This window comes from Myotis lucifugus, unplaced genomic scaffold (assembly GCF_000147115.1).
Source record: "Myotis lucifugus unplaced genomic scaffold, Myoluc2.0 scaffold_498, whole genome shotgun sequence".
Lineage (NCBI taxonomy): Eukaryota > Metazoa > Chordata > Mammalia > Chiroptera > Vespertilionidae > Myotis > Myotis lucifugus.
In genome coordinates, this window is record NW_005871546.1 from 276,825 (window position 1) to 304,152 (window position 27,328).

At 44.9% G+C, this 27,328-nt stretch overlaps 1 protein-coding gene and 1 pseudogene across 3 annotated transcripts in view; one reads left to right on the plus strand and one right to left on the minus strand.

Annotated features, from left to right (window-relative positions):
* Positions 1 to 27,328, minus strand: part of RAB11FIP3 (RAB11 family interacting protein 3) — a 97,945-nt gene that overhangs the window by 52,896 nt on the left and 17,721 nt on the right. The gene's annotated exons all lie outside the window — the stretch shown is intronic.
* Positions 9,956 to 10,718, plus strand: LOC102419452 (annotated as a pseudogene).

Sequence of the window (27,328 nt, forward strand, 5' to 3'; positions counted from 1 at the left end):
GGGAATCTTTTTAAAATCCTGATTTCTGGGCCTCATCCTCCGGAAATTCTGTTTCTTTGTTATGGGGTGAGGCCACAACATTAGTAACAAAGAAACAGAAAATATCACGTGCAAGCGCGCACGTACAGTGCGATTGAAACTTCGTGGCCCATGCGCAGAAGTCGGTATTTTGTGGAAGAGCCACACTCAAGGGGCCAAAGAGCCGGGTGTCGCTCGCGAGCTGCGGTTTGCCGAGCCGCAGTTTGCCGACCACTGCTCTAGCCTATCCAGATCACCTCTCTGTACACAATAGAGAAGTGAAGACTTCATTCCTTAAGGGGACACCCCTCAACTCCTGGTCCAACCTAGACCCCTGAGAGAGTAAATAAAGGAGAGAAAAAAACAAACAAACAAACTAAAAAGTTATCACATGCAGGTACATAGTTCAAAAAGTCACAGTGATGTAAGACATGGAACCAGATACAGCTCCTGCCCCTCTCACCCACCTGCTCAGGGAAGCCTTTCTTTCTGCTCTTTAGCTATTTTTTGTTTGTTTGTTTTTTAGCTTAATTAAAACTATTCCAAGTTCCAAGAGAAACCAAGATGGCGGCATAGGTAAACACCGGAGTTTGCTGCCTCGAACAACCACTTCAAAAATACAACTAAAAGACGGAACGGACATCATCCAGAACCACAGGAAGGCTGGCTGAGTGGAAATTCTACAACTAGAAGGAAAGAGAAAAGCATACCGTGACCCAGAGGAGGCGCAGTACGGAAGTAAAATACTAAGGTGCGGAGGTGCATGAGGAGCGGGCTGGCGGCTGAGGGCGCAGTTGTCGTTTTCAATCGGGAGGGAGTCTCAGGCTCTGAGCTCCAGTTCCGGGTGAGTCTCTAGGGACCCAGACTCATACGGGAGAAGCAGGACTGTCTGGCATCGGTAGGAACCCGAGGGCAGCTTTCTCTCCGAAGGGCTTGCAGCGATTGCCAGGAAACTGAGAAGCAGAGCCTCTGAGGGCAAGTCTGAGAGCAGCCATAACTGCTAGCCCCGCCCTGTTGATCCCGTGGGACCCACCCCACCCAAGCCCTGCAGGGAGGCTTTTGCTGGATAGCCGCAGGCAAAGGCTAGATTAGCACCTCCCTAGAGATCCAGGAGCCAGGAAGCCCAGAGGTCAGAGTGGGACCATCCAGTTTGCAGCTCCCTGGAAACATAAAGGACACCCTCGGGGGGCAGACTCAGTGAGCACCAAAGCCCCATTGAAGCAAGTCTTGCCCCAGAGGGGTGTCTCCAGCACAGAAGTTCTCCCACTGCAGACACAGCTGATTCTCACAGCCAACTGTCCTGGAGGTCAATTCCTCCCAGTGATAACTACAACAATCAAGGCTTAACTACAACAAGACTGTGCACAAAGCCCACAAGGGGGTGCACCAAGAGTGTCCTCCTCAGGTAATTGGGGAGGCTGAACCACTGGGCCCTAGAGGACACTCAGCACAGAAAACCACTTTATCAACACAGGGAAGCATAAAAAATGCCGAGACAAAGAAACAGGACACAAACGACAGAAATGGAGGAAAGCAAACTGCTGGATATAGAGTTCAAAACCACACTTTTAAGGTCTTTAAAGAACTGTCTAGAAGCCGCCGATAAATTTAGTAAGACCCTCGAAAAGACTGGTGAGACCGCCGATAAATATAGTGAGATCCTCAAGAAATCTAGTGAGACCCTCAATGTTATGATAAAGAACCAACTAGAAATTAAGCATACACTGACTGAAATAAAGAATATTATACAGACTCCTAACAGCAGACCAGAGGATCGCAAGAATCAAGTCAAAGATTTGAAATACAAAGAAGCAAAAAACACCCAACCGGAAAAGCAAAATGAAAAAAGAATTCGAAAATACGAAGATAGTGTAAGGAGCCTCTGGGACAGCTTCAAGCGTACCAACATCCGAATTATAGGGGTGCCAGAAGATGAGAGACAGCAAGATATTGAAAACCTATTTGAAGAAATAATGACAGAAAACTTCCCCTACCTGGTGAAAGAAATAGACTTACAAGTCCAGGAAGCGCAGAGAACCCCAAACAAAAGGAATCCAAAGAGGACCACACCAAGACACATCATAATTAAAATGCCAAGAGCAAAAGACAAAGAGAGTATCCTAAAAGCAGCAAGAGAAAGAAAGTCAGTTACCTACAAGGGAGTACCCATACGACTGTCAGCTGATTTCTCAACAGAAACTTTGCAGGCCAGAAGGGAGTGGCAAGAAATATTCAAAGTGATGAACAGTAAGAACCTACAACCAAGATTACTTTATCCAGCAAAGCTATCATTCAGAAGTGAAGGTCAGATAAAGAGCTTCACAGATAAGGAAAAGCTAAAGGAGTTCATCACCACCAAACCAGTATTACATGAAATGCTGAAAGGTATGCTTTAAGAAGAGGAAGAAGAAGAAAAAGGTAAAGATACAAATTATGAACAACAAATACACATCTATCAACAAGTGAATCTAAAAATCAAGTGAATAAATAATCTGATGAACAGTATGAACTGGTGATTATAATAGAATCAGGGACATAGAAAGGGAATGGACTGACTATTCTTGGGGGGGAAAGGGGTGTGGGGGGTGCGGGAAGAGACTGGACAATAATCGTGCACCCATGGATGAGGACAGTGGGTGGGGAGTGAGGGCGGAGGGTGGGGTGGGAACTGGGTGGAGGGGAGTTATGGTGGGAAAAAAGAGGAACCAATGTAATAATCTGAACAATAAAGATTTAATTTAAAAAATAAATAAATAAATAAATAATAAAAAATAAACTATTCCAAGTTCCATCCGTTTAAGGTTTTTCAGAAATTATTACAGAAATGAATACTGAAATCAGAAACGAGTGTTAACAGCTATAGCGGTTACAATAAAGTTAATATCTACACGACCTTGACTTAAAAAATTCAAGGTGTTTATGTCATTCAGAATCCATGAGGAAAGTTTCCAAGTCAGACGAGGACACTCACAAAGTCATCAAGAGAAGGACACCTCTGAAGCACACTTTCACCATGGGCATGGGCTCCGTCCCCACCATGGGCATGGGCTCCGTCCCCACCATGGGCATGGGCTCCGTCCCCACCATGGGCATGGGCTCCGTCCCCACCACGGGCATGGGCTCCGTCCCCACCATGGGCATGGGCTCCGTCCCCACCATGGGCATGGGCTCCGTCCCCACCACAGGCAAGCATCTCTCTTCGGAACCACTGCCCTGTCACCCTGTTATAAGGATCCTACAGGAAACATTCCTTCCAAACCATGGAAGCTACTGCCCTAGACATCAGGTAAGAGTAATATTTAGCACCACCGCCCACAAGGTGACTGAATCCAGCTGCCAGGCAGTGTTTGGAATGTATGGTAAGCCATAAAATTTCTCCTGTTTCCTTGAGAATGTCTGTGGTTGACCTCCTCAGGGGACATCTCGTGGTAAATTTGATCCAAAGTGGCATAACAGACCTGAAGTGGCATATCAGCTGCAGCACAAACCTTTTCAGATTCACAAAGAGGAGACACCATATTTTGGGGCACTGACTGCCCTGTTTGATGTCTGGCGAACTGGTTAACCACTCGATAGTCATTTGCAAAGTACTCCATCGGAACAGAAGGAACCTCAGCAAAATCAGTGGGGCACCTGGTCCCTGATTTCTCGACGGAATGTAAGTCTCCCAACTGGAACAATTGGGTTCTCTACCAAGTTGGTCAAAGAAAAAATGTCTTGCTCTTTAGCTTTTTGGAGGGTCTATGCCTCCATGTCTGAGAACATACTTCTGACACTATTTCTTGGCTTTTCGAATGTACGTTGCATGTTGGCCTCCTAGAGTAAAAAAGGAGAATTTAGCACTCTTCCCAACACCCTCCTGAGTTTGGCTAGGTCTTCTGCAGTGTTTACATCATTGACTACTCAAGTATTTTTCGCTGCTGAACCACATTTAGGCTATAGCACTGCCTTTCTTATATAATTTTCCTATATTTAGCAATTCCCTTGCTTTTTGTTGCCTGAATTTCCTACATACCAACTGCTCTAACATCTCTGCAGGATTTTACATGCCTCCTTTAGACCCCCACATGACCAGGCCCCTAGGGCCTCATGCCTTGATACTGCCCCTGCACTCCCTCCTCTGTGCTGGGAGGCCTCTAGGTGGCCTTCCTGAGAAAGCGTGTGTGGTATGCACTTTGAAAGCATTCTTGTCTGAAGCACCTGCACTCTTCCCTCCCTGGCAGGTACCTGTGTACAGAATTGTAGGTTGGAAATGAGCCCCATAGTATTGGGAAGGTTGCTGTCCCAGCCCCGTCTCACTTCTGCTGGTGCCACAGAGTCTAACACTGCCCTGTCCTGATGATGTGTGGGACCTGTTTTAACCTCTGGAAGCTGCTGAGAACCTCCTCTCCATCAACAGGATTTGCTGTGTTTGCTGGGGGCACTTTCTCCTCACTGTTCTGAGCACAGGAAGAGCCCTTTCAAACAGAGACACAGCCTGGAAGAGTTCCTGAAGGATCCTTTTGATAAGGACCCTGTCCCCTTCCCCAGCAAGGCTGTCAGTCGGACGCTATGCCTAGTTAATCACATACTTTCCTTATCTTTTATCTCCTACTAGTGGCCCGATGCATGGATTTGTGCACACTGAAAGGAAATTAATTAGAAAAAATATTTTAATATCGCTATTCGCCCTTTCTCTGTAATAGAAGTGTCAGAGATGAAAGAAAATTAGTAAAATGGCCGTAACCGGTTTGGCTCAGTGGATAGAGCTTCGGCCTGTGGACTGAAAGGTCCCAGGTTCGATTCCGGCCAAGGGCATGTACGTTGGTTGCGGGCACATCCCCAGTAGGAGGTGTGCAGGAGGCGGCTGATCAATGTTTCTCTCTCATTGATGTTTCTAACTCTCTATCCCTCTCCCTTCCTCTCTGTAAAAAATCAATAAAATATATATTTTAAAAAAATAAATTAAAAAAAAGAAAATTAGTAAAATGTATATGAAAATAATATATAAATTGATTAATAAACAATAACATAATATAACAACAAAGACATGATATAAAAACAACGAAAACATGATATGAAAACAACACTGATAAAAACAATGACTGATAAATTGATTAAACTTATTTTTTTTTAAATATATTTTATTGATTTTTTACAGAGAGGAAGGGAGAGGGATAGAGAGTCAGAAACATCGATGAGAGAGAATCATCAATCAGCTGCCTCCTACACACCCCCTACTGGGGATGTGCCCGCAACCAAGGTACATGCCCTTGACCAGAATCGAACCTGGGACCCTTGAGTCCGCAGGCCGACGCTCTATCCACTGAGCCAAACCGGTTAGGGCTGATTAAACTTATTCTAATATCTCCCTGTACACCACATTAAGAGTATAAACACTTTCAGAGTGCTTGACTAATTTCCCTTGTGATGAAGTATTTGCACTTTAACGCCACATGCTCTTCAAACTCGAGAGAAAGCAACATATAACTGACCATGTCCGAAAACGGGTTCGGGTAGGAAAATTTCTACTCTGTCTAGAATTTATCCTTATGATTTATTAATAGTCATTGCAAATGCTGGCATCACGGGAAACTGTCTTCGAATTAATTTAAATGGGAGGCCAGTGTCAGACAGGGACAAATCAATTCTTGGAATCAGAACAACCACGATCGACAATGACAGATCGAAACACACGCATGCGATTGGCGCCAGCAAGAGCTTTGTATGTATCACGCATTCGTGAGTTAATGTTCATTTTTAAATTGCCAGTGTGTGTCATGTGTATCGGCTGGTTAGTTGGTCAGACAGACATACGGCCGGTCACTTAGCCTTTTATATATATACTAGAGGCCCGATGCACGAAATTCGTGCAAGGGTAGGCCTTCTTTCCCCCCTTCTGCCAGTCCCGGCTTCCCTCTGGCATCTGGGACCCAGGCTTCCCTCCAGCTGCCAGCAGGCACCGGGGACCTGGGATTCCCTCGCAGACCCGGCTTTGAATGGAAGGTCATCTGGGAGGTCGTCCAGAAGGACGTCTGGTCTAATTAGCATATTATGCTTTTATTATTATAGATATATACTAGAGGCCCGGTGCACGAAATCATGCATAGGGGCAGGGGGAAGTCCCTAGCCCGGCCTGCACCCTCTCCAATCCGGGACCCCTCAGGGGATGTCCGACTGCCTCTTTTTTTTTTCGAATTAAAGAGTCACATTTATTGCAATCCGGGACTATGAGGGGGCATCTTGCTTTTCCAAATCTCATAGTAACAGATGGTCGCAGCTCCAGGGTTACATAGGCAAAAAATCACAAAGGTATTGATTACATCCCAGAGTTTGGAATGAGGAACCTAGTTTGCAAAAAAGCAGTTTACAGAAGCAGAAACAGCATGTTACCTAGAGCCCTTGGGTAACCTGGGTTAAACTTAGGCATGTTATCTAAATTACAGTTTTGGGTCTAGAGCCCTCTGACCTTGGGATAACTGTGCTGTCCTTCCCAGATAAAGGAAAATGTGCTTTCTAAGACCAGTATGACCACAACCCATGGGATATTCACATTACAGTCAATAAGGCATTTAATCGAATGGGTGTCTGACTGCCTCTTGCAATCCAGGATCGCTGGCTCCTAATCACTCACCTGCCTGCCTGCCTGATTGCCCCTAACCACCTCTGCCTGCCTGCCTGCCTGACCGCCCCTAACCGCCTCTGCCTCACCCTGCACCCAGGACCCAGGACTCCCTCCTCCGGCCGGTTGCAGGCACCCAGGACCCAGGCCGGCTTCACCCGGGGCCGGCTGCAGCCGCAGGGGACCGTGGGCAAGTGGCTTTGCCCAGGCTGCAGGCACAGGTGCCCAGGCTGCAGGCACAGGCACCCAGGACCGCGGGGTACACGGCTTGTCCCTCTCCCGGGCCGCAGCCCCAACCACTGGCACCTGGGACCACAGGGTGGGCAGCTTGTCCCTCTCCCGGGCCACAGCCTAGCTGGTCTCCATTCCTCTCTCCCCAGTGTTGAGTGTCTGAGCCGTGATGGCATGAGGGCATGATGACCATTTGCATATTAGCTCTTTATTATATAGGATGATACTTGGCTACCTGGGTAAATATTATATTACTTCTTAAAAGAATGTCTGTGTAAAATGGTAGTGATATCTTCTCATTTCAAATCCTCCCTTCACAACTATTGATGCTTTGAATTTATATCTCCTCTGTTTGTAACTGGTTGTTTTCCTTTCTTGGGCTAAGTAAACTTTTCCTTACTGTATTAATTTCCTATTGCTGCTACTATAACAAGTTACCACAAACTTAGTAGCATAAAATAACAGAAATGAATTCTCTTGCAGGTCAGGAGGTCAGATTCTGAAATGAATCTTACAGGCTAAAGTCAAGGAGTCAGGAGGCTGGTTTCTACTGGAGGCTTTAGGGGAGAATCCACTCCCCCATCTTCCAGTTGCCAGCGTTCCTGACTCATGGCAGCAACACACGAATCTCTGCGTCCATAGTTACATTCCCATCTCCTCCTGTGTCATCAAATTTCCTCTGCCTCCTTCTTATAAGGACACTTGGGATTACATTTATGGCCCACCAGGAAACCCCAACTCAAAATCCTTAATCACACTCGCAAAAAAAGCCTTTTTTGCCATATAAAGTAACATTCACAGTTCCAGAGATTGCAACCTAGAAGGAGGCATTATCAGCCTACCACACCCACCTTACTTTTTTATAAATAAGTCTTTTCCACACTCTATTGTTTTAAGTCAATTCACTGTGTTTTTTAAACAAATTCAGCTTATCTGATGCTGATTTTAAGCCTTTATTCTCACCCTTTTTGGGAAACCACTGACATGTTCATATTGTTCACATTAATCAGGCCCGGGTTTTGAGCATGACTCTAAATAAACTTTGGTAATAAGGTACATATAGAATTTTAGGTTAGGCTTTGATGAACATCAGTTATGTTAACTTACATCTGATGTCATAAATATGTACTTTTTCCTGGGCTAATCTTCAGGTGGAGGATTTCTTTTTTTCTAGAAAATGTTTCTGAGTCCTAGCCGGTTTGGCTCGGTGGATAGAGCGTCAGCCTGCGGACTAAACGGTTCCAAGTTCGATTCTGGTCAAGGGCATGTACCTTGGTTGCGGGCACATCCCCAGTAGGGGGTATGCAGGAGGCAGCTGATCGATGTTTCTCTCTTATTGATGTTTCTAACTCTCTATCTCTCTCCCTTCCTCTCTGTAAAAAATCAATAAAATATTTTTTTAAAAAAAGAAAAGAAAATGTTTCTGAAAAAATAATGACATGCACGGAGAAAATGGTTCATTCTATGAAACAACCTTTAAAAACATATCTGTTATTGAATATTCTTGCACTTTGTAAATACAGTGTATCTAAAATATTTAGGAAAAACCTGGAATATTATACCATTTTGCTCATTGCTGCACCCAAGGGCAAGAATAGTGTTACCGAACTCACTTGGTCTATTAAAAAACGAGATGTGGTTGTCACAAGGTAGCTTTATTTACTTGTAGCAAGAAAAGGACGATTCATATCCAAAGCTCTGCCTCCCCGAAGGGAGACTTAGCCATTCCTTATATGTACTATTTGATTTCTTCTTTGCAGTTGGCTATACTTATCAGGCTGGGTTCCTATCCAGCTTATTCTGTTTACAGCTGCTCTGCAAATCACTGTGCTACATTTTAGCATAGCATTTAGAGTAAGAATGGCCCAGACCTTGAGACCCTTGTCCTATCTAACAATAGTGCCTGGTCCACAACAGGTGCTCAGTAAACATTTACTCGGTAAACATTTGCTTCACTTGGACAACCAATTTCTGAAAGGAGTGATCCATCACCGTGATAAGAAGCTGGAAGCAACAATGGGAGGCTGGTCTAGGGAAGTCAGTTTATCCCTACAAGGGGACTGCATCCGGCCAATAAAACCATGCCTTGGCAGAACACCTGCCTCTCCTGAAGCTGTCTGCTGCCTGGAGTGGATTTTAATGTCCCCCTTATATGGTAACAGATCCCCACCTCCCCACTGGGAAACCCAACACCCTCTTGGATCCTGTGCTCTCCCTCAAGAAAAAGTCTCTCTCTCTCTCCCTTGGTGGAATGGAACCCCAGTGCTGCCATGCGGAGACAGCCTGCCTAAGAAAGACACCAACCACAGAAGACCAGGCTCATAATGGTGCCTCCAGGCTAAGATTTAATGAGGCTGGTGCAGAATGCTCACAACAAGGTCTGCCATGTCATGCGTTGTCACTAAAAATAAGCTCTTACACAATTACAAGTAAGACATGGTACAAATACTCATTTTGTTTCCTGGGAGGGTATATATAAGCACAGAAAAGAACTGGGAAGGTACACACACACACACACATTTCAGTGCTCTCTAGCAGGCATGGATCCTGGAAACATGGCAAAGCTGCTGATTTGAATATGCTTACTTTACTAAATAAGAACTTTACTAAGTAACAGCTACTTATGCCATTTGAAACAGATAAAATCACTGCAGTAAGGTACCTAACTGCCCACTGTCCCCACTCTGACCTCTGTGTGCTCCAGACACTTGAGAACCCGAAACTCTTTCCCTTGTGTCTTTAGCTCCTCCCTGGGTACATCTGAAGGCACAAATTCACAAACAACACAGATATGTCATTATGTGATTTTTTTAAAGGCATATTTTTTAAAATTACGTTTTAATTGACTTTAGAGAGGAAAGGAGAAGGAGAGAGAAACATGAAGGAGAGAAACATCAACTGGCTGCTTCCTACACGCCCTTTACTGGGGATCAAGCCCGCATCCCAGACATGTGCTCTGACCGGGATTCAAACCGTTGACCTCTTGGTACATGGGCCAATGCTCAACCAATTGTGCCACACTAGCGAGGGCCATTATGTGATTTAAAACTTAAAATCATTCTGCCTTAAAAAAAAAAAAGCTTTGAGAATCGCGTGGCCGCCGTTTCTGCCCTCGGCCAGCCCCACCTCTGCCGGCCCCCCCTCGGCTCCCCACCGCGCCGAGTAGCGAGCCCGGGGACTCCACACTGGCGGGCACGGAGCGGGAGCCCCCAACCAGCTCTAGCCGGCCACCTCGATGCCGGAGCCGAGCAGGGATCCAGGCCTGAGGAAGAGAACCGTGCGCCTGCCTGCCCACCACACTCCCTGGCCCTGCTGGTTTCTCGGGGTCTGAGACATGGGCCTTTCCTGCCCAGCTGAGGTTCCGAGGACTCTCCTTTCTCTAGCCCCGTCCTGCGGCGTGAACCCAGGGTGTTGCGACACCTGAAGGGAGTGAGGAGTGGGCGGTCAAGGCACCAGGGCAAGAGCCCTCTGGGGCCTCGGGCAGCAGAGTGAAACTGGAACCATCAGAGAACATGAGTGAATTTTGGCACAAACTGGGCTGCTGTGTGGTAGAGAAACCCCAGCCGAAGAAGAAGAGGAGACAGATCGATCGGACCATGAATGGGGAACCAATGAATTTTGTCCACCTGACTCACATTGGCTCTGGGGAGATGGGGGCCGGAGATGGACTTGCCATGACAGGTGCTGTTCAGGAGCAGATGAGATCCAAGGGAAACCGAGACAGGCCATGGAGCAATTCTAGGGGCTTGTAGCTCCAACAGGAATGTTTTTGCTGTCTGAAGTCTCCACGCTGTGCCCAGCCCAGAAGAGATGCTGCCTCCACCAGATCCTCCGAGAACCAGTGTCCTCAAGGCCCCTTTTTTTCCTTATCTGCCTGATAGTGCCTCAAAAGGCTTGGGGGCTGGACTCCCCCCTCCCACCTCTGGCTGTAGCCCCTCCTGGAGATGGGGTCAAGGCAACAGGACTGACCAAGTAACTACTGGTTGGCCAGAGGAGCTGAAGCCCTGGACACTCTCAGATCTGAAATAGGAGTTTCTGGAAACCTGGAATGAGTTCCCTCCTCCTGAATGACAGTCTGGGTGCCACCTGTTTTTAATCTATTAGCCTGGGACTCCTTAAATGGCAGGTGGGTGAGGTCACCAAGCTGGAGCTGGCTTTGCTGAGAGCTCCCTACCTCTGCCCTTCTCCTTCCTTCTGGAATGAACTGAAGCAGACCTCAAGCAGGGGCTGGGAGGGTGACCACTGCCTAGTCGACGCTCTTTAAATCTCAGACCTTAAGCTCACAGCCCTTCAATATCTCTCTGCCAATACCAGCGTCTTTCTCTAGTTAGGCCTCTAACCCTGTTTCTGTAGCATTGCTAGCTCCCCAGTATCTTTCCTTTTTAAAAATTAATTAAAAAGTAAATTAAAAAAAAAAAGCTTTGAGCTATATGAATAAGCAGCACCATGTGAACACATCTTCACACTCTGGAGTGCTCAGGAGCCATCTTAACAAAGATGTCTTCTGAAAGACATGTCTAGACACTGGCCCACAGCGGCAGAGCTCCCATCTGCAGCTGGCCCTGCAGGTGTACTGAGCCCCTACAATGCAAGCAAGCCTAATGAACAGTATTGAATGCCACTCGGGAAAGACACCCTGCCAAGTGTCACTCTAAGTCAGTGATGGCGAACCTTTTGAGCTCGGTGTGTCAGCATTTTGAAAAACCCTAACTTAACTCTGGTGCCGTGTCACATATAGAAATTTTTTGATATTTGCAACCATAGTAAAACAAAGACTTATATTTTTGATATTTATTTTATATATTTAAATGCCATTTTACAAAGAAAACTCAACCAAAAAAATGAGTTCCCGTGTCATAGGTTCGCCATCACTGCTCTAAGTCCTTCTGAAGGAAACATCCTCTACAAAGGAGAGCCTACCCTACAAAGTCATCACCAGAAACAAAGCAAACTTTGATGCCCCTGACCGTGAGTGGGGCCATTGTTTTTGCTTCACTTGGAAAACCAACTTCTGATATGCACCACAGAGGCAGAGACACCTGCTTAGGAAACAAAGAGATGAAAAGGCAAAAGCATCCTCACCTGCAAGTCCAGGATCACCAGAAAGACCAATACTCCTACCCCCAATTATCATTAGGATGCAATTCCCCCAACTACCATCCTGCACCATGGTCTCTGCACCTAGAACTAGTCCTTATCCCCACCGGCTCCACCCCAAGCATGCAGGGGTTTGTACCTAAGCCTCAGGACTCATCCAAAGGACACCTTTCCTTAGTAGGCTTCTAGGTGCACATGTCCTAATGTTCCATTTGCTCATCTGCCTCCCAGGCAAGGACCAGGCCTGTCCTGTCCACCTCTGGGAGCCTGTACCTGGACCAAGGTGATACAAGTAACAGCCTGATGAACACACAGCTGGGAAGGAACGGATGAGTGCCTAGGAGACAGGTTTTATTCTGAGGCTCCCTCAGGACTTCTGGCAGAAACTATCTCCCCATAGCGAACCCAGCACAGGAGCCAACAGTTACCCGGACTCAGGCTTCTCATTAGCCACCTGAGTGGGAACGACACCCCTCAGCTCTCATTCCCAGACACCAGAGCAGATCAGAAAGAATCACATGTGTAGTTCATGGTTGGTTTTTCTTTATGTCCTTTTGAGATTTGATTTAAATCTAAAAAGTGACAATTCCTAGATTAGGATAGTACCTAGGACCCAAGCTTGAGAGGACTAAAAAATTCCAGCTCTAAAATTCTGCGCTTTATTAAAACCTTTGTGTATCAGACCAGCACTGCTGAATAAAGTTAACTGTAGAACTGGCCTAATGTCTATGATTATCATAATTTTTTAATTATCAAAAGATCACTCAACAGTGGAAAAAATTTTAAGTCAAAACAAAATGAAAATTCTTCAGGCTCTCATTCTGTCCAACATCATTCTGGTTTTCTCCGCTTTCATCTTCTGCACTTTGCTCTTTAAAAGCAGAATGTTATTCCTGGCTGGTGAGGCTCAGCTGGTTGAGCATTGTCCTGTGCACTGTAAGGTCGCTGGTCCCATTCCCAGTGGAGAACATGCCCATGTTGTGGGTTCGGTCTCCGGTGGGGGTGTGTACAGGAGGCAGCCAATCAATCAATGTTTCTCTCTCTCTCTCTCTCCCTCTCCTCTCCCTCTCTTTCCTTACCTCTCTTGCTAAAAAAATCAATTAAAAACTAAATAAATAAAAGCAGAATGTTAAGCCAAAGCAAACAGTATTTATTCCTAATTTAATGGCATAGAATGGCATATATCTGAAACAAGAAAGAAAACCACAAAAGAAAGGAACTCTACAGAACTCATAACATTTAAAGGCTCCACAATATTTTAGAGGCTGCCTGAGCTGACCCCCACATCACAGGTTAAGAAATGGAGGTCTCATGCCAGGCCAGTGTGGCTCAGTGGTTGAGTGTTGACCTGTGAACCATGGTTCAATTCCCAGTCTGGGCACATGCCCAGGTTGCGACTAGATCCCCAATGTGGGGCGTGCAGGAGGCAGCTGGTCAATGATTCTCTCTCACCATAGCTGTTTCTATTTTTCTCTCTCTCCCTCTCTGAAATCAATAAAAATATATATATATTTTAAAAGAAATGGAGGTCTCAGGCCAGGTAACACTCATGTTATGACACAGAAGATACACATGCACAAAAGTACTTATTCACTAACATCAAGAGCAGCGGTTCTCAACCTGTGGGTCGCGACCCCTTTGGGGGTCGAACGACCCTTTCACAGAGGTCGCCTAAGACCATCGGAAAACACATATATAATTACATATTGTTTTGTGATTAATCACTATGCTTTAATTATGTTCAATTTGTAACAATGAAAATACATCCTGCATATCAGATATTTACATTACGATTCATAACAGTAGCAAAATTACAGTTATGAAGTAGCAATGAAAATAATTTTATGGTTGGGGATCACCACAACATGAGGAACTGTATTAAAGGGTTGCGGCATTAGGAAGGTTGAGAACCACTGGTCTAGAGGAATTTCAGCTCAAATACACTCACAAGAAAAAGGCAAATTAAAGCTACAATGATATACCATTTTTTCTTTATCAAGTTGGCAATACTTTTCTAAATACTTTTAAAATCTATATATCTATTCCCCCTGCATTTTCATTTTTAACCTAAGGAAATAATAAAGATTGTGCAGAAAGATTCAATAAAGCTTATTATAGCAGTAGAAAAGTGAAAACCTAAAATACCAAAGACAAAGAATCAAATAAATTCTACCACATTCATTCATATAAAGAAAAACTAGCCATAAAAATCGTTTTGTAAATGGAGGGACCTGGAGAGTATTATGCTAACTGAAATAAGCCAGTAAGATAAAGACAAGTATCCCATAATCTCACTTATATATGAAATTTAATGAATAAAATAAACTGACAAAACAGACCCAGGAACACTGAAGCATGCAACAGACAGGTATTTCGGGGGTAGGGGACTAACCAAAGAACTTATATGCATATATGCATAACCACGGACACAGACAATAGTGTGGCGAAGACCTGGGGAGGACGCTGGAGCAGAGTAGAGGCCTCACTAACTAATTGGGGGAGGGGGGAAAGAGACATCTGTAATACTTTCAACAATAAAGATAATTTTTTTTTAAATCGTGTTGTAGAAGTAGATATATTGACATTGAGAGAAACTGAAAATATATTGATTTGAAATAGGTTAAAACTGCAAATTATGACTGGTTTTACCTCTCTTATAAAAATAATAATTTAAAAGTCTAGAAGATTGAAGATTCACACTGCTGAATGGGATTTTTGTTTTCTCCTTTTTTGCATGTTTTGTTTAAATGTGCATTTTCTGCCCTTGTTTTCTTTTTAAGTTTCTTCTATTGCTTTAATGACAATACCAACCAATGAGAACAGGTTCTTTTTTTTTTTTTTAAGAATTTTATTGATTTTTAGGGAGAAGGAGGGGGAGGGGAAGGGGAGAAGAGAGGAAGGAGATGGGAGAGGGAAGAGGGAGATGGGAGAGAGAAGAAGGGAAAGGAGAAGGGAGAAGGGAGAGGGGAGAGGGGAGAGGGGAGAGGGGAGAGGGGAGAAACATTGGGACCTCCTCCTGCACATCTACTGGGGGTGAGTCAGGAATCAAACCAGCAACCTTTTGTTGCATAGGATGATGCCCAACCAACTAAGCCATACCTGCCAGGGCAACAGGTTCTTTTTTTTTTTTTTAATATATATTTTTATTGATTTCAGAGAAGAAGGAAGAGGGAGAGAGAGTTAGAAACATCAATGATTAGAGAGAATCATTGATTGGCTGCTTCCTGCATGCCTGCTACTGGGGATCGAGCCCCCAACCTGGGCATGTGCCTTTGACCAGAATCGAACCCAGGACCTTTCAGTTTGCAGAATGACGCTCTATCCACTGAGCCAAACTGGCTAGGGCTTCAGGTTCTTGATTCATGTATTACAACTACTAACTAAGATTCCTCCCACTAGAAAGTTCTTAGTACAAAAGAGAAAGCCCATCCTAGCCAGTCTGGCTCAGTGGATATGGATAAAGTGTCAGCCTGGGGACCTAAGGGTCCCAGGTTTGATTCCAGTCAAGGGCACTTGTCCAGGTTGAGGGCTCAATCTCCAGTAGGGGGCGTGCAGGGGGCAGCTGATCAATGATTCTCTCTCATCATTGATGTTTCTATCTCTCTCTCCCTCTCCCTCTCCTCTGAAATCAATAAAAATATATTTTAAAAAAAGAGAGATAAAGCCCAATGTTCTCCTAAGTGCTGATGAGGCCTCACTAACTGGTACTTCCCATGAAATGCATTATAAGGCAGGCTCCTTGAATAAAGGGAGGAGGTGTGTTAAAAATAAAATCACCCAGCCCGGACAGTGTGGCTCAGTGGTTGAGCACTGACCTATGAACCAGGAGGTCACTGTTCAATTCCTAGTCAGGGCACATGGTTCCGAGCTTGATCCCTAGTGTGGGGAGTGCAGGAGGCAGCCAATAAATGATTCTCTTTCATCACTGATGTTTCTATTTCTCTCTCCCTTTCCCTTCCTCTCTGAAATCAACCTTGTTTTTTTTAAATGCAACCTTGTTTTTCTTAGATTTTAGTAAAGTAAACCAACCCACCCAATGCTGGGATGAAACAGAACTTTTTTAAACAAGTGAGAAAAGAAGAAGGTGAGAGAGAGGGGTGGAAGAAGAAAGGAAGAGGGGGGGAGCAAACACTTTGGAGGTAGCTGCTCCAGCATGGTCTCTCCTTACTCTTCTTACTCTCCTGGAGAATCACACCCGACAGGAAAGACTATCCACCTTTGTGTTCAAAGAGCCACCTGATGAAGCTGCTGAGTGGAACCTGAGCTCCTGCCCACAAAGGGCCACTCATAGGTGCTGCCTTTGAAACCCAAGCACAGATGTAACACCATCCCTGTGCTTTGGGGCAGCAAACAAGGCCTCTCCGTCAGAAAACAGCCCAACAACACAGAAAAAAAATTCAGCTTCTACTTAACTATCACTTAGTGTTGCTATAGAAGCAGAAATCCATAAAAGCATCCAAATAAAAGTGAGACAGAGCTGAATAGGAGAGAGAGAGAGAGCCGCTCATGAACACAGCCCAGGGCAGTCTTCCATACCTTTGCAAATATCCACAACCTTCATGAGAATTATCACAGGCTCCAAAATGAAAGAAAAAAAAGTACTTTTGTATCAAAGCATGTGCACCACACCTACCCTGTCCTTCACACTGACTGAGCCTAAGCCTGGCAGGGGTCAGGACAGCACAGTGACAATCACAAAGGAAGCCTGTGCCCAAGCAGCAACTTTTAAGCCTGACCACAAAACAAACTTTACGTTCCCTGATTATGCCCTGGTCAGTGTTGCTCAGTGTTTAAGAGTGCCGGCTGCACACCAAAGGGTCTCAGATTCAATTCGCAGTCAAGGGCACATACCTGGGTTGCAGGTTGGCTCCTCAACACCAGTCAGGGGTCAAGGTGCACACAGAAGGCAACTAGTCGATGTGTGTCTCTCTCTCACACATCTTTCTCTCTCTCTCTCTCTCTCCCTCCCTCTCTTTCTCTCTCCCCCTTTCTCCCTCCCTCCCTCCCTCCCCCTTCCTCCCTTGCACACTCTCTCTGAAAAGCAATGGAAAAAGTATCCTCAGGTGAGGATTAGAAAAGAAAAAAAAGTTTACTGATTACTTACTGGCAACAAAGGCCCCACTAACTCACCCAGGCTAGCAAGGACCCACAGACCACCTAATACACAGCTCTGGGGCTTTTCCCCGAAAAGGCAGCACCCCGAAGTTGAAAACAATCAGACTAGGGTTTGACAGTTCCAGGTTCAAATTCAGCCTCTCTCACCAACTGTCTTTCTGGCCTTCTCAGAGCTGTTCCTCAACAAGCTTCCTAGGCTAAGGTGATGTTACTTGCCCACAACACAGTCTCCAAGACCCACAAACAAGGCACCCAAACCTGCTGTAAGTTCACGTGCTCCCACCTGTGTGAGGACAAAGGCTATCCTCCTCATCAAAGTTCTCAACTTCCCAGAGTGCAGAACGAGGTTTCCTGCTCTCTTCCTGGACCCGCCTCCTGAGTCTGACTGAACCGATCTTCAGCACAGCTCTGTTGTAATGCTGTGTGCAGCCTGGGTCAAGAAGCACTGCTCTGGAGAACACTGCTCGGGAACTAGTTAGGAATGCCCCACCCAGAACTTGCTAAAAGAGAAAACTGCTGATGAGACCTAGCACTGAGTTTTAATAAACCCTCCAGGCAGTTTGATGCCTCTGGAGCTTGAGAACCTCTGACGTGGAGGGAAGAGTAGAGGTCCAGTAACTGCATGTAACATCCCCAAACTCCCCAGAGACACCCACAAGCAGAAATATTAACCCCACTTCAAAAATCAGTGTCATTTAGGGAACCTCCTATTTCACAGATTGTGAGTATGAACCTGGATTCTTCCTTCTTTAAATACACAAGTCAAGAGTACATGCCTGAACATCAGTCACTCAAAACCTGCGTTATTACATCATAGGAAGAGAGAATGAGACCTGAGCATGGGGACACGTGTGTGTGTTTGCTGAATGGTGGAAAAAAGCAGCGCAGGGCAAAGCGTATTGGCCTACTGGGTAGCAGCACTGACTGTGAGGTCCCACCTCACATTAGGGTTCATGCACATAAAATCAGTTTATGGAGGAAACAGGGGTTGTTTTATTACTATTACAGGACATTTCAAATACCTGATTTATTTTCATCACTTATCCACATGTGTGCATGAAACTAATCAGAAGCACTTTCTGGGGAGTAGTTGTGGAGAAGTAAATTTATCCCAAATAAGAACGCATTCCCATTGTTAATAGTGACTGGGGAAGATTTTATGTCCTATGGCATGCGTTTCTGGAACATTGGTTTGCTTATTTTAATAGTAAACAAATATGACTTTAGTTATCAGGAATATCAAAGGTTGAAGAAAAATGAATCCAAGTCACTTTCCTCCATTTTTAAAAAATATGTTTTTATTGATTTTAGAGAGGAAGGGAGAGGGAGAGAGAGATAGAAACATCAATGATGAGAGGGAATCATTGATCGAATACCTCCTGCATGCTGCCCACTGGGGGATCAAGCCTGCAACCTGGGCATGTGCCCTGATTGGGAATCGATCTATAACCTCCTGGTTTATAGGTCAATGCTCAACCACTGAGCCATGCCAGCCGGGCTAAAATATACTATTAATACATATAATATGTAACACATAATCAGGTAAATCAACATGTTTTTATAGATGCCTATACTTAGGAAATGAGAAGACAGTAGTCACAACTACAGGAATGGGGACAGGGGATTCCTAGGAAGTAGAATGAATGTTTTTCCCATAATAAAAATTAAACAGAAACCAACCAAAGAAAAAAACAGGGTCTGATCTGTTGATTGGGTCATAGGTAACCAGACATGACAAAAACAAACACACAAAAACCAGGACAAGATACACAGCCTCACTTTAAAAGTAAGAAAAGCAGCCCAGCCAGTGTTGCTCAGTGGTTGAGCATCAACTCATGAACCAATAGGTCACGATTCCTTACAGGGCACATGCCCAGGTTGTGGGCTCAATCCCCAGTAGGGGGCATGCAGGAGGCAGCCGATCAATGATTCTCTCTCATCATAGATGTTTCTATCCCTTTCTCCCTCTCCCTTCCTCTCTCTGAAATCAATTTTTTTTAAATATATTTTATTGATTTTTTTACAGAGGAAGGGAGAGAGATAGAGAGTTAGAAACATCGATGAGAGAGAAACATCGATCAGCTGCCTCCTGCACACCTCCCACTGGGGATGTGCCCGCAACCCAGGTACATGCCCTTGACTGGAATCGAACCTGGGACCCTTCAGTCCGCAGGCCAACACTCTATCCACTGAGCCAAACCGGTTTCGGCTGAAATCAATTTTTTAAAAAAGGTAAGAAAAACATTTACTTTTCCTGTCCTAATTTCAAACAGCCCCCAAACCATTACCTCTTATAAGCAGGAAATGTGGTTCCTAATTTCCTTTGTGAACTCCTCTAAAAAGCCAGCAACCAGCTTAGTTCACTGACACATGGTTTCAGGTAAACCCACATCACCCTAGGGCAGTGGTCGGCAAACTTCGGCTCGGCAAACCACGGCTCACGAGCCACATGCAGCTCTTTGGCCCCTGGAGTGTGGCTCTTCCACACAATGCCGGCTCTTCCACAAAATACTTATTTCTGCGCATGGGCCACAAAGTTTCGATCGCACTGTACGTGCGCGCCCGCACATGGTATTTTGTGGAAGAGCCACACTCAAGGGGCCAAAGAGCCACATGTCGCTTGCGAGCCGCGGTTTGCCGACCACAGCCCTAGGGCCAAGCTCTTGAGCCTCAAGCCTTGAATACACATGCAGTTATTTTAAGTTCCCCAGGAACATCCTGGAGAGGAATTAAAATCCAGAGACCACTTTGCACAAGGTGAGCCTTCAATCACGCTGACTCTTTTTATTTTTAATATATTTTATTGATTTTTTTACAGAGAGGAAGGGTGAGGGATAGAGAGTTAGAAACATTGATGAGAGAGAAACATCGATTAGCTGCCTCCTACTGAGGATGTGCCCGCAACCAAGGCACATGCCCTTGACTGGAATCAAACCTGGGATCCTTCACTCCACAGGCCGACGCTCTATCCACTGAGCCAAACCAGTTAGGGCTGACTATTACTCTTTACAAGGCACTCCCCAGTGTCAGAAAGAGTTTAATTATTTCAGCTGCCTTATGCATCGCTCACAGCCACCTCTTAACTAGGTACCACTTATTTAGAGAGAAACGTAGAGCAGTTGAGTAACCTGTCAGGGCCCTTAGCCTATCTTAAAATAAACACCACCCTCTGCCACTCAGCCTCCCCCTCCTCAGCCTCCTTTGCAATCTCTATCCTGTGATTTCCACTCTGTTCCCCTGCTCCTCCCGCTGGCCCTCAGAGGTGCTTTCTAAGCTCTCCACTGGCAACTCTAGCTGAGCACCATTGCTCAGTGCCAGTTGGTCCCAACACTACTCACCCTCTTTTCCTTGCTGACAGACTCCAATCCTGTTCAGGTCTTCCTTCCTTCCTTTAATTCAGCAAATACCTCAGAGTGCTACTACACTCCAGCCCACCAGGCACATTCATGGAGGGTGCGTGGGAATGGAGGCAGAGATGACAAATAGGAGAATAAACAAAACATAGAGTTTGCTAAGATAATGGTAAGTGCTCAGGAGAACAGTAAAGTGGGCAAAGGGGAATGGAGAGTGTTGGAGGCAAGGGAGGCCCCAGCAGGGAAGCTGCCTAAAGTCAGGCCAGGAAAGTGATCCTGACTGGTTTAACTCATGCTTCTCATACTCTACACGCTCCAGCATGAGTACTGCATTTCTAAGAAGCCCCAAGACAATGCTAATGTAATGGTGCTGCTGCTGCTGCTGCTGGTCCAAGGACTCCACTTCAGAAAGTTCTGCTCAAGTCAACTGTAGTGCCTCCAGCTCTTTGCAGGGACAGGCCTGGGGAGCCAACAAAGGGGAGGAGGGTCAGGGGGCTTGGGGAGGACTGTAGAAGAGTTTCTTAAACAGAGACACAGGGAGAGGATTCTTTCTTCCCCGGGATGCTGGCTGCTACAGCCACAATCATGAAGTCAGTGAGCTAGCATGCTGAGTAGCACAAACAGGGCCAGATGTAAAGGACGCTGTTACAGTGTCACCTGTCTAGGGCTTGTCCTGTGTAAATGTTCTTTTTAATCCTTGGAGCCATTTACAGTCCAGCTTTCTGTTACTTTCTGCTGGACTCTCAGACCTCTTCTCTGAGGTCCAAGCCCAGAGAACACTGAAAAGCCCATGGATATGTCCAGAAGGTCTACAATTGAGCTCCCACCTCCCCACCCCTCATACCCACCCTCACCCACAACCATTCAGCCATGGGGGTCACATCATTATTGCCTCCCAGAGCTTAGAGCTCCCTCTCAGTTCCATCTCCTTGAGCACCACTAAGTCCAAGTAGTTGCCAGTCTCCCCCATCTACTCCTGTCCTCCATAAACTGAGCCATCATTTGAAAAAATAAATCATAGAAGAACCAAGGTGGCAGTTAGGTAAATGCCTATACTCGCCACCTCCCACAACCACATCAAAATTATAAAATACAGTACAACCATCATTCAGAACTGCCTGAAAGCTGGCTGAATGGAAGTCCTACAGCTAGAGAAGTAAAGAAGAAAGCCTATTGAGACTGGTAGGAGGGGCTGAAGGAGCTGGTCCGACACCCACGTGAGCTGTGTGTGTGTGTGTGTGTGTGTGTGTGCGCGCGCCGCTTTGTCTCTGTGGAGGCCTCCCATGAGGAGCAAGGGGTCCCAGCCCCACACCAGCCGCCCAGCCCAGGATTCCAGAGCTGGGAAGAGAAGTCCCCATAACTACAGGTTGTAAAATCTAGCAGAGATTGTGGCTGAGAGACACTGAGGCTGCTGGAGCCCCTGCTGTTCCATTTAAAGGGCCAGCACACAAACTAGAACTCAGTATCTCTGAGCTCCAGCACTAGGCAGCTCTGGGGTCCTGACACATCTGAGGAGGAACTGGACTATCTGGCAGCAGAGCAGAAACTCAAGAGTGGCTTTCTGGCGGACACGGGTGCTCACAGGGTCATTGTTCCTGTGCTGGGACCTCCCCTGATGCAGGGCTGACTGGTAGCCATAGTGAGTCTCAATCAGCCGGGAGCACACTGTTAGCTCTGCCCTGGGGATTCACTGAGACCCCGCTGCATCCAATCTGCAGCCCTACCCAAGCTGTTTGTAGCAGCTTGTTCATATGAATGGCCTGTCCTGGCTCAGGCTTCAGACTTTGCTAAAATCCCCCAAACAAACTGCAGCTGGTGACAGTGTGCCCCAAACCTATCAATAAAAGGCCCAAGGCCCAGCACTAGCACCAGCCTGCCTTGCTTCACAGCTGGGCCTCACCTCCTGCACAGATCTCCCGCTGTAGATGCAGCTGGTCCTCACAGCCAATTGGCCTGGAGGTCAACTCCTCCCAGAGACGCTAACAACAATCAAGGCTCAACTACAAAACTGTACACACAGCCCACACAGGGATATACCTAGAGTGCCCAGCTCAGGTGACTGGGGAGGCTGAGCCACTGGGCCCTTCAGGACACCTACTACACAAGGCCACTCTCTCAATTCCAGGAAACATAATAGCTCCACCTAATACATAGAAACAAACACAGGGAAGCACCAAAATGCAGAGACAAAAAAAACATGTCACAAATGAAAGAAATGGAAACAAGCAAACTATTGGATACAGAGTTCAAAACCAGGGTTATAAAGTTACTCAAGATCTTGGTGAGACTTTTAAGGACTCTTACTGAGAATGCCAAAGGCCTGGGAAAAGACCACTCAGAAATTAGTCATACACTAACTGAATTAAAGACAATTTACAGAGATTCAACAGTAGAGGATTCTGAGAATCAAATCAACCATATGGAATACGAGGAAGCAAAAAACACTCCATCGGAAGAGCAAAAAGAAAAAAGAATCCAAAAATGTGAATAAAGTGTAAGGAGCCTCTAGGACAACTTCAAGCATACCAACATTTGCATTATGGGGGTACCAGAAGGCAGGGAAAGCAAGATATTGAAAACCTATTTGAAGAAATAATGACAGAAAACTTCCCGTACCTAATGAAAGAAATAGACTTACAAGTCCAGGAAGCACAGAGAGTCCCCAAACAAGAGGAACCCAAAGGGGCCCACACCAAGACACATCATAATTAAAATGCCAAGGGTTAAAGACAAAGAGAGAATCTTAAAAGCAGCAAGAGAAAAGCAGTTAGTTACCTACAAGGGAGCCCCCATATGACTGTCAGCTGATTTCTCAATAGAATCTTTGTGGGTCAGAAGGGAGTACCATGAAGTATTCAAAGTGATGAATAGTAAGGACCTACAACCAAGATTACTCTACCCAGCAAAGCTCTCATTTAGAATTGAGGGTCTGATAAAGAGCTTCATAAACAAGAAAAAGCTAAAGGAGTTCATCACCACCAAACCAGTATTATATGAAATATTAAAGGGTATTATTGAAGAAGGGGGGAGGAGGGGACAAAAAAAATATAACAATAAAATGGCAACAAATATATATCTATCACCACTCGAATCAATATGAAATATAATGAACAAAATAAACTGGTGAACAAAACAAAATCAGAGTCATGGAGGCATGGAACAGACTGACAAATCACAGAGGAGAGAGGGGAGGGGGGCTGGAAAGAGATTAACCAAAGATCTTACCTATGGGCACAGACAGTAGGGTGAAGGCCTGGGGAGGGGTAGGAACCGGGTAGAGGGAGGCAATAGGGGGAAAAATGGAGACATCTGTAATACTCTCAACAATAAAAATTTTTTAAGCTAAAAAAGATAAATAAATCTTATTACCTATCCTTCTCTACTTAAACTTTTTTGGTAAATTTTTATTTTTCAATTACAGTTGACATACAATGTTATATTAGTTTCAGGTTATACATAACGTAGTGATTAGACTTTATATAACTTATGAAGTGATCACTCCAATCAATCTAGTACCCATCTGACAATTATTACAATATTATTGACTGTATTCCCTATGCTATATTTTATGTCACCATGATCATTTTGTAACTACCAACTTATACTTCTTAATCCCTTCTCCTTTTTCATCTATCCCCTTTTAACCCCCCTCCCATCTGGCAACCATCAAAATGTTCTCTGTATCTCTGAGGTTGCTTCTGTTGTTTGCATGTTTATTTTGTTTTATAGATTCCACATATAAGTGAAATCATATAGCATTTGCCTTACTCTGTCTTATTTCACTCAGCACAAGAGCCTTTAATATTCCATTGTATGTATGTACCACTTCTTCTTTATCCATTTTTTTTTAAATCCTCACCCAAGGAAATGTTCATTGATTTTTAGAGAGAGGGGAAAGGAGAGAGAAAAAATAATAATAATATATGTGAGAAAGAAACATCAATTGGTTTGCTTCCCACACACACCCCAACCGGGCCAGGGATCAAAACCGCAACCTAGGTATGTGCCCTCACTGAAATCGAACCTGCAACCTTTCAGTGTGCGGAACGATGCTCCAAACCAACTGAGCCACACCGGCCAAGGCTATCCATTCATATATTGATGGACACTTAGTTTGCTTCTACATCTTGACTATTGAAAATAATGCAATGAACATATGGGTGCATATGTCTTTTTGAATTAGTGTTTTGTGTCTTTTTAGGTAAATACCCAGAAGGTTTTTTAAAATAAATACCCAGGTAAGTTCTTTGGAATTGATGGGTCTTTCTTTGTCTCTTATTATAGCCTTTGTTTTAAAGTTTATTTTGTCTGGTATAAGATTTGCTACCCCAGCCTTTTTTTTCTTTTCCTTTTTCATGAAATATCTTTTTCCATCCCTTCACTTTGTGTGTCTTTTGATCTGAAGTGAGTTACTAAAACTCTTTAATGCCTTCTAACCACTCTGGTACTAAGGACCAACATTCCCAGTGTAGCCCTGTGATGTCTGGCCCATCATCTCCTCCAGCCTCACTGTTCCTCATCCTTCTCAAGTGCCCTATTTTTTCCCGTTCAGCCTCTACATGGGCTGCACCTCCACCTGGAATGCTCCTTACTCTCCCACCCTTTGCCTTACTAATTCTATTCAGCTTCAGAATGTCAGCTCAAAAGTTACCTCAAAAAAAAAAAAAAAAAGAAAGCAAGCAAGCCCTGGCCAGTGTGGCTCAGTGTTTGGATCGTCAGCCTGGATACCAAAGTGTCATAGGTTCTATTCCTGATCAAGAGCACCTACCTGGGTTTCTGGTTCCAGCCCCGACCCGGTTCAGGGACATGCAGGAGGCAACCTATTGATGTGTCTCTCTCACATTGATGTTTCTGTCTGTCTCTCTCTCTCTTTCCATTCCCCTCCCCACTCCCTTTCACTCTCTCTAAAAATCAATGGAAAAAATATCCTCGTGTGAAAATTAACAAGAAAGGAATGAATGAATGAATGAATGAATGGTTATTTCCCTGAGGGAAACTTTTCTAAGGAGGCCAGATTCCCTGTTACACAACTCAAGTAACCTCTGCTTTTCCTTCAGAGCACTCTTATCAGCTTGTACTAAATAATACAACCTTTGGTTTTTCTATACAACATTATGTTTTTACTTGTTTAGTTTTCTACAGACTAACAATAGTTTTTTCTAGCCTGTCTGCAGGAGTCTCATTATTTAGCACACACTCTTGGACTTTCATTGTTATATACTAATACTAGCTCCCCTTGTCACACAGGGGCTCCACCCCCCCCCCACCCCCAGTCCTCTGGGCCTAGTGTCCTGCTTTGGGTGCATCCCTGGTTGTCTTTTCGGATTTAGCCTTCTTGCCTAGGTTCCATGTCAGACACTCAGCCAGGCTTTTTTTTTTTTTCAGGTACGACACCGATGTCCGTTCTGCTTCCTGTGCTTCACGGGATTGTCTGGCATCCCCTCTGAGTTTAATATCTTGAGGAAGGACAGGAAATGGGTTAATCTCACTTCTCATATCCTACCTTAATAAACACATCACGCACATTTGCTGAGTGAACAAATGAGAAGTGGCTGAGCTAGAAACAAAACCAAGGTCTGTCTGATTCCAAAGCCCCAAGGACACCCTTTTGTTTCCTTTAATGTTACATATAACATCCGTTTTATGGATGGAAGTACAGCCCTTACATAACTTAATACACAAGAACATGACATTCAGGACACTTGGCCAGAATACCATCACCTACAGCACCTATTCCTCAAAGGATTTGTTATACACAGCAGCTCATCAGACATTCCGTTCCCCAGCGCTTCAAGCACCCACAAGAGCACTGCCCAGGACCAGGCTCCTGCAAACTGGGCAGGGGAAGGAGACGCCTGAAGTTACTCAGTTTACAGCTTCAGGGATTATATTTTAGAGCCAGTAACAGGAAGCTCTTGCTGAAAAAATGAGGTATTTCCAGAAGCTCAGCCAAGGACTCCTGCCTCCTCCCTTTATTACCTACTCTGATGCCACAGAAAAGCTCTGAAATGCTAAGAAAGGCTGGCTAAAGAGCTTCAAAATATCTACAACTTCAAAGCCCAAGACAGTGTCCTCAATGTTCCCAGCACAAAAATTAGGTCTTGCTAGAAGTTAGGTACGTGAAAAGTAACCAGTATGGTTGGAGATATAGTGATATTACTCCTAGTAGAGAAGAACTGGATGAAATAAATGCCTAGCAACCATACTACATTAACATAATAAAATATTCCAGAGTTACAAAAAAATTGAGTTGAAAACTTTCACACACAAAATGCAAGAAGAGAAAAGCTAAACCAAATAATTTGTTGATACAGATTTCCTGCAGATTACATTTGGGTGAGAATAGTGAGAATAGAAAGGGGCAGCAGCATCGGAATCCCAGCCCTGCCACCCCCAGTTCTGAGACACTAACAAGTCTTGCTGTACGGTATCACACAACAATGGTAGGGCAGTGAGGAAAATGCATAGGCAGATTCCTAAGCTAGTCTGACAGATACATGGATGGGGTGTTGAGGGAGAGGAGCTTAAAACAGTTAAGTGGGGTGAACACATGAGTTTCTCTCCACTTTCTCCTGAAAGTCCATTGAGAAAATGCAACCCCAATGTTCTGGAAGATGCACAGGGATGGACAAGTGGAACTCAGAGCAAAGAGCACATAAATGTAAGGTCCAGAGAGGGGGTGTCAGACAATCCAGCAAAGCACAGGAAGCAGAACGGACATTGGTGTCGTACCTGGAAAAAAAAAAAGCCAAGTTGAGTGTCTGACATGGAACCTAGACAAGAAGGATAAATCAAAAAAGAAAACATGCTCTAAGTCACTAATTATACAAGAGATGCAAATCAAAAGGACAATGCGGTATCATCTCACACCTGTCAGAATAGCTATCATCAACAAGTCAACAAACAACAAGTG